Source organism: Mizuhopecten yessoensis, unplaced genomic scaffold, assembly GCF_002113885.1.
Source record: "Mizuhopecten yessoensis strain PY_sf001 unplaced genomic scaffold, ASM211388v2 scaffold11099, whole genome shotgun sequence".
Lineage (NCBI taxonomy): Eukaryota > Metazoa > Mollusca > Bivalvia > Pectinida > Pectinidae > Mizuhopecten > Mizuhopecten yessoensis.
The window spans coordinates 121,567-130,117 of record NW_018408879.1 but is presented as its reverse complement, the minus strand read 5'-3'; positions in this window follow the sequence as shown (position 1 = coordinate 130,117).

The following is an 8,551-nucleotide window of genomic DNA, read 5'->3' as shown; positions in this document are numbered from 1 at the left end:
AAGGGAAAATATACCCAACCACCACAAACAAAGGGAAAATATACCAAACCACCACAAACAAAGGAAAAATATACCCAGCCACCATAAACAAAGGGAAAATATGACAGCCACCACAAACAAAGGAAAACTATACCCAACGCCCACCACAACCAAAGGGGGAATATACCCAGCCACCATAAACAAAGGAAAAATATACCCAACCACCACAAACAAAGGGAAAATATACCCAACGACCATAAACAAAGGGGAAATATACCCAGCCACCATAAACAAAGGGAAAATATACCCAACTACCACCACAAACAAAGGGAAAATATCACAGCCACCACAAACAAAGGAAAACTATACCCAACGACCACCACAAACAAAGGGGGAATAAACCCAACCACCACAAACAAAGGGAAAATATACCCAACCACCATAAACAAAGGAAAAATATACCCAGCCACCATAAACAAAGGGAAAATATACCCAACGACCATAAACAAAGGAAAAATATACCAAACCACCACAAACAAAGGAAAATATACCCAACCACCATAAACAAAGGAAAAATATACCCAGCCACCATAAATAAAGGGAAAATATACCCATCGACCATAAACAAAGGGAAAATATACCCAACGACCATAAACAAAGGAAAAATATACAAACCACCACAAACAAAGGAAAATATACCCAACCACCATAAACAAAGGAAAAATATACCCAGCCACCATAAATAAAGGGAAAATATACCCATCGACCATAAACAAAGGGAAAATATACCCAACGACCATAAACAAGGGGGAAATATACCGAGCCACCACAAACAAAGGGAAAATATACCCGAGCACCACAAACAAAGGGAAAATATACCCAACCACCATAAACAAAGGGAAAATATACCCAACCACCACAAACAAAGGGAAAATATACCCAACCACCACAAACTTAGGGAAAATATACCCGACCACCACAAACAAAGGGAAAATATACCCAACCACCACAAACAAAGGGAAAATATACCCAACCACCACAAACAAAGGGAAAATATACCCGACCACCACAAACAAAGGGGAAATATACCCAACCACCACAAACAAAGGGAAAATATACCCAAACACCACCACAAACAAAGGGGAAATATACCCGAGCACCACAAACAAAGGGGAAATATACCCGACCACCATAAACAAAGAGAAAATATACCCAACCACCACCACAAACAAAGAGAAAATATACCCGACCACCATAAACAAAGGAAAAATATACCCGAACATCACTACAAACAAAGGAAAAGTATACCCAAACACCACAACAAACAAAGGGAAAATATGCCCAACCACCACCATAAACAATGCAAAATATACCAAGTCACCACCATAAGCAAAGGAGGAAAAGATATACCCCAGCCACCACTATATGCATGCACATTAAATAACACAAGGTCATGTGAGTTCAGAGAAATTGACCTTAATATGTATGTACAGAAAAGGCAGGTCATTCAAAGTAAATGGCAATAACCGTAGGTAGATAATCTACAAGATACAAGATACAGGAAACTCAATTTGGAACATAAGCTCTTGAGAGCTATTATTGCGAAAAACATATGTAAAATAACAATAACACATTATATTACAAGTAATGGGAGATAATAGCATATTAATAAAAAGCAGTAATAATTACCACAAAAAAAGAAAATATCATATTCCAGGTTTCTAAGTGATTGGAAGTCCCCTACCTACAAAGGCCCCCGGGATATGACCCTTTTGAAGCAGTAAACATATAAAAATAGTGTTCATATTTGAAAAGCAATACATCTGATCACAGATATGTAATATTCAGAGTCATATATAGTTAATAGTGAATGAATATTTGTATATCACACAAAAAATACTGATGACTTCATCCCTACAGGTGGGGGATCGGGAAAAGAATACACCTGCTGTTACCCACTGCATGTATCGTAGGAGGCGACTTATGTGGGAAACCCCTGTAGAATTGGGAATTTACTTTGGTGTCCTCTATTTGTGGACACAAAAGCAATCAAAATACATCTGCTAGGCCCATTGCAATATTTGGGATCTTTATCTTTCTTTCTACTTCTAACTACCTTTTATTTCCTAGCTCCTTGATTGGCAACACCTCACTTTTGGCTGGAATGTTGAGCGTTCGCCCAGGTGAGGAAGGCAATGGGTTCTGTCCCCAGGCCGTGATATACCAAAGTCCTTAAGAATGGAAGTTGTTATTCCCTGCTTAACGTTCAGCATTAAGGGGAATGGCAACAACTGGTTCCCCCGTTGTCAGTATAATGTGACCGGGCGGAATGCTGTGTTTGGTGCCTTCGGCATGGCATTTCAGTGAGATAGCAGTATAAAGTCGGCATCAGATCCGCGCTATCACAAGGAGGCAAGCACACCAACATACCATGTCTCCTGCATACAAACACAGACGTACGCATACACTATACACATGGAGGCACGTCCTTAAATGACATTAGCTGTTAATAGGACGTTAAACAAAATTAAACCAAACCAAACCAAACCAAAATACATGCAATGCTAATATAGCACAGAATAAAAATTGACAGAAAATACACTAATATAGTGAGAAATTAAAGAATGATACCGAAATCAATTAACAAAATTTGTCAAGTTTTGTAAATTTCTAAAGTAAATAAATAAAGGTTGTACGTGATGGATAATAAAGAGCCGCTAGTTTCGAACTTAGCAAATATAAAATGACACAATGTACAAACATCAATTGAATTATTCATATTCTTTTACAGTACAACAGTTGATTACACAATAGTATATGCCGGTTGCAAATACATCAATATATTTGTATAGCGCATACTGTATGAGCTACTTCAAATGTCATTTGAAATACCACATATACAGCTTGACCTGTTAGGACAGATCAAAAACTAACAACACCCCATTCATATACATGCATAATGAAGTCTGAAATTAAACTTACGAGACTGGAAAATCTATGTAAATTCAAACAGTCTCAATTCATAATCACAAAGATGGTGGTGACAACGAAATCAGGAGACACACGAGTCATGTCTCGACATACAGTTAGTGGTCACAGTAAATAGTGAATTTATCACGGAAATCATTCAGCATAAGCCATAGAATATCGAATCAACTGCGAGCTGAAAATCGATGAAAATAGGGCAAGTATGAACAAAGGAAATATTTCCACCACAACATTTGAAACGAACAAGGAGATAAGACCAGGTGTTCCGAAAGGGTAAGCGTTCTGCTTCATCGACGACACCCGCCATGTAAATCTAGGTCAAGCCAAATAATGTCACGTCCTCACATCGACGACACCCGCCATGTAAGTCTAGGTGAAAGTCAAATAATGTCACGTCCTCACATCGACGACACCCGCCATGTAAATCTAGGTCAAAGCCAAATAATGTCACGTCCTCACATCGAGAACTTGGATAGAGATAACAAATCAAAAACAAGCATCAACCAAAGAAATAGCATATTTCCCATTGAGCTTAGATGTCGACATCTATTACGAAAGTCATGATATTCGGAGCAAGCTTTTGAACACCACATCAAATGCGACATGAAAACACCGTGGATAGAGGAAGCAGTGATGTTACTCTCAAGAAAGGAAACGTTGACGTTCGTAAAGTCTAAATCGTTCCGCTTATCGTACAGCTTAGTAGTCAGCTCCATATTGGTACTGTTGTAAGGTCGAGGAACACAGCTGAGGTAGAGTCCGTGGTGTCCCTGATCCCAAGGTAAGGAGGGTATATATATATATATGAACCTACACGAATAACACCTGACAGTGCCACATCCATTGATATTATATTGTCTAATAACAGAAACATAATTAAAAGTACCTATGTATCGCCACCATTCTGTAGTGACCACTCATCAGTTCATGCCCAACTTTCTTTTAACATATTTAAACAAGTGAGCTATAAAAAGACCATTCTGAAATATGATGAAGCTGATTTTGAAATTATGAATAATGCTCTTTTTAATGTTGATTGGTTAAATTTATCATTGAATCAGGACACTGTGATATTTAATGCTTCTATAATTAATTGTTTAACGGAACAGGTGAACAAATGTATTCCCTGAAAAGTGATAACAGTACGCCCAAATGATAAACCATGGATGAACAACACCATTAGACTTAAGATGAGACAGAGAAACAGAATAGGCTAAAAGGCTAAAATAAATAATAATCCTCATTATTGGCACATATTTCGTATTCTTAGAAATGAAACTATTGACCTGATTCGGGAAGCAAGGCAAATTACATCAAAAAACTTGAAAACTCCCTTAATGATAGTTGGTCCCTCCAGACAAATGGTGGAAGATAGCAAAATCTATCACTAACTTTTCTAACAAATCCTCCTCTATCGCCCCTCTTGAATCTAACAATCAGGTCATTCACCATCCAATTGATAAAGCTGTCACTTTACTAATATCTCTACATCATCACCTGACCTTGAACTCCCTCAAACAGCACAACATTTCACCCCATTTTCACTAACAAATATCCATGTCACTCAACAAGATGTCTCTGACCAAATGAATAGTCTTAATGTTCATAAACCACCAGGTCCTGATGGTGTTATCCCTAAAATTGTTAAAAAGCTAAGTTCCTCTCTGAGATTACCCCTAACACTGGTATTTAATAAATCTTTAGAATCAAGGACAATACCAAATAGTTGGAAACAAGCAAACATTAATGCTATGTATAAAGGAAATGGTTCAACCAATGATGTTTCAAACTATATACCTATCTCAATGATTTCTTGTCTTAGTAAATTAATGGAAAAAAAATATTTTCAAATATCTTTATAATTTACCTAGTTGAAAATTCTATTATAACTAAGGATCAGTCAGGATTTACACAAGGTGATTCTACAGTAAATCAATTTTTGTTCATATATAATGAAAATGTTAGTAATATGGACCGGGGAAAAGAGTTAAGGTTTATATTTTGTGACATCAGTAAAGCTTTTGACCCTGTGTGGCAAGGTCTTCTGCATAAACTAAAACACTATGGTGTTGATGGAAATTTACTTATCTGGTTCCAAAATTATCTTGCAGACAGAATCCAAAGAGTTAGTACTGAGGGTTATCTATCTCAATTCAAGGTTATTAATGCAGGGTTACCTCAAGGATCTGTCCTTGGCCGACTTCTCTTTCTTCTTTACATCAATGATATTACCGAAAATGTTTCCACTAATATTCAGCTTTTTGCAGATGACACCTCTCTTTATGTAATTATAGATGAAGACCCAACTCAAGCAGCACAAGCACTAACAACTGACCTTACTCCATGAATGAATGGGCAAACACATGGGACATACAATTTAACCCTAATATAACTAAATCAGTTACATTTACAAGGAAACATAACACAAATCACCCCACTATAACTTTTCAAAACAGCCAAATAACACACTCTGCATCACATACACACTTAGGACTTACTCTTAAAGATGATGCATCATGGAAACAACATATTCAGAACATATATGAAAAAGCTTACAAGAGACTCAACTTCTTCCTTACATAAAAATTACAGTAAATCGAAAAACATTAATTATAATTTATACTGCATTTATTAGGCCAATTTTGGAATATGCTGACATAGTTTGGGGTAACTGCACACAACAATGAACAGATCTTCTAGAATCTATACAATTAGAAGCGGAAAGAATTATCACAGGCCTTCGCTCGGGAACATCACATAATAAACTTTATACCGAACTTGGTTGGGAAACTCTGGCTGCCAGAAGAGAGAAACACAAATATATCGTGATGTATGAATTAATGCATGGACTCTCACCGCAATATTTACAAGATGTATTGATTCCCTTTACAAACAATCCTAATGAAAATCATTATTCTCTCCGACAAACTAGACTTTTTAACCCACCAATATGCAGAACTAATAACTACTTTGACAGCTTCTTTCCTTTCATGTGCCGCACAGCTAACAACACTGATACTAATCTTTTTGACTCTCCTACACTTGCAAGTTTGAAATGGCTGTTAGATAATAATACTATAACTGATAGTGAATCTGTTAAAATTTTCAAAACTGAAGGTGATAGAAGGGCAAACATTATTCTTTCCCAACTTAGAAATTATTACAGTGATTTAAAGTTTGATTTGCATCATGACCACCTATATGATAGTCCAGTATGTACTTGTTCAGATTAATTGGAACCAATCTCTCATTTTTTTCTAAAATGTCCTATTTACTATGATTTGCGGATTAATTTGTTCAACTCACTCAGTGATTATGCCTTTGACCATAACCATATCGGTTTGACATTATTTCACATGTCTGTCCTAGTTGTGAAGGTAACACAAACAGACTAATGCTTCGTGATATACATTACTTTATAGGGAAATCCAAACGTTTTAACTTTTACAAGATCTAGAAAGCCATTATATTGACAAAAAAATGTAATTTTCTATGAAAAGAGTTGAACATGGTTGTGAATTTATTTGATTATTTATTTGATAATGTAATAAATACATATTTTCACTTGTTTATTTTGTGCTCCTCTACAAAACGTTTTACCTATACTTTAGATAAATGTACATATCGGGTTATATATAAATCAATACACAGTTTGGGTGGTGATGACCTGTGCAGTACTTACACATGGACTTCTGGTCTATCTACCTAACTGTATCGAATGTTAAATAGTAACTCATGTGTACATGTGTAATTTTGATAATCAGTATAACTATATTTATGTTTTGTGTGTGTGTGTGTGTGTGTGTGTGTCGGTGTCGGTGTCGGTGTGTGTATGTCCCATGTTGTATTGCAAGTCATCAAAAGTTAGTTACCTCCCTTTAATTACTTTATCGTTTACATGTATGTATTTATTTAGCTAAAGTTCTAAAATATTCTTTTAACACTCTAGCCACCTATGGAAAGAATTTATAAAGGCTTGCCTGTTATTCAATCCATTTGACCATAACACCATGTCAATAAAATCTGTTGAAATGAAAATGAAATGCGGTGAAGGACTTGACTGGGTTTTTGTTACCATTCCTGACAAGCTAATCAATGAATTCAACTTCAAATGAAATTGGCCAGGAGAGGGTTACATTTGGATTCCATAGGAGTGCCTGCAGTCTGATGAAAATCTCGTTACCGAACTCAACAAAAATCATTTTCACCAGTACATTCCATTTTGGCATTAGTCGTGCCTTTCACAAGGTATGCTCCAAAATAATACAACCATATGTTTATATAGTCGCTCGCCTTTCTTGGAATAGAAAGTTCTCATGATAAGATCTAGTGAACTAAAGCATTTCCTCATACCCTAGGTAACATTGGAGATGTTGTAAAGGTGTGTCCTCTATATGTGAGTGCACGTAACATCCCCCCAAAGTGACGCATGAGGTGTTGTGTGTGCACGTAACATTCCCTAAATTGACACGTGAGGTGTTGTATGTGCACGTAACATTCCCCTAAGTAACACGTGATGTGTTGTGTGTTCAAGTAACCTTCCCTAAAGTAACACGTGAGGTGTTGTTTTTGCACGTAACATTCCCTAAAATAACACGTGAGGTGTTGTGTGTGTACGTAATATTCCCCAAAGTAGCACGTGAGGTGTTGTGTGTGCACGTAACATTCCCCAAAGAGACACGTGAGGTGTTGTGTGTTCACGTAACCTTCCCTAAAGTAACACGTGAGGTGTTGTTTTTGCACGTAACATTCACCGAAGTAGCACGTGAGGTGTTGTTTTTGCACGTAACATTCACAAAAATAACACGTGAGGTGTTGTGTGTGCACGTAACATTCCCTAAAATAACATGTGAGCTGTTGTGTGTACACGTAGCATTCCCCAAAGAGACACGTGAGGTGTTGTGTGTGCACGTAACATCCTCCAAAGAGACACGTGATGTGTTGTGTGTGCACGTAACATTCCCAAAAGTAGCACGTGAGGTGTAGTGTGTGCACGTAACATTCCCTAAAATAACACGTGAGGTGTTGTGTGTGCACGTAACATTCCCTAAAATAGCACGTGAAGTGTTGTGTGTGCACGTAACATTCCCTAAAATAACACGTGAGGTGTTGTGTGTGCACGTAACATTCCGTAAAATAATACGTGAGGTGTTTTGTGTGCACGTAACATTCCCTAAAATAACACGTGAGGTGTTGTGTGTGCACGAAACATTCCCTAAAATAACACGTGAGGTGTTGTGTGTGCATGTAACATTCCCTAAAATAGCACGTGAGGTGTTGTGTGTGCACGTAACATTCCCAAAAATAGCACGTGAGGTGTTGTGTGTGCACGTAACATTCCGTAAAATAAGACGTGAGGTGTTGTGTGTGCACGTAACATTCCCCAAAGAGACATGTGAGGTGGTGTGTGTGCACGTAACATCCCCCAAAGAGACACGTGAGGTGTTGTGTGTGCACGTAACATTCCGTAAAATAATACGTGAGGTGTTGTGTGTGCACGTAACATTCCCAAAAATAGCACGTGAGGTGTTGTGTGTGCACGTAACATTCCCTAAAGTAACACGTGAGGTGTTGTGTTTGAACG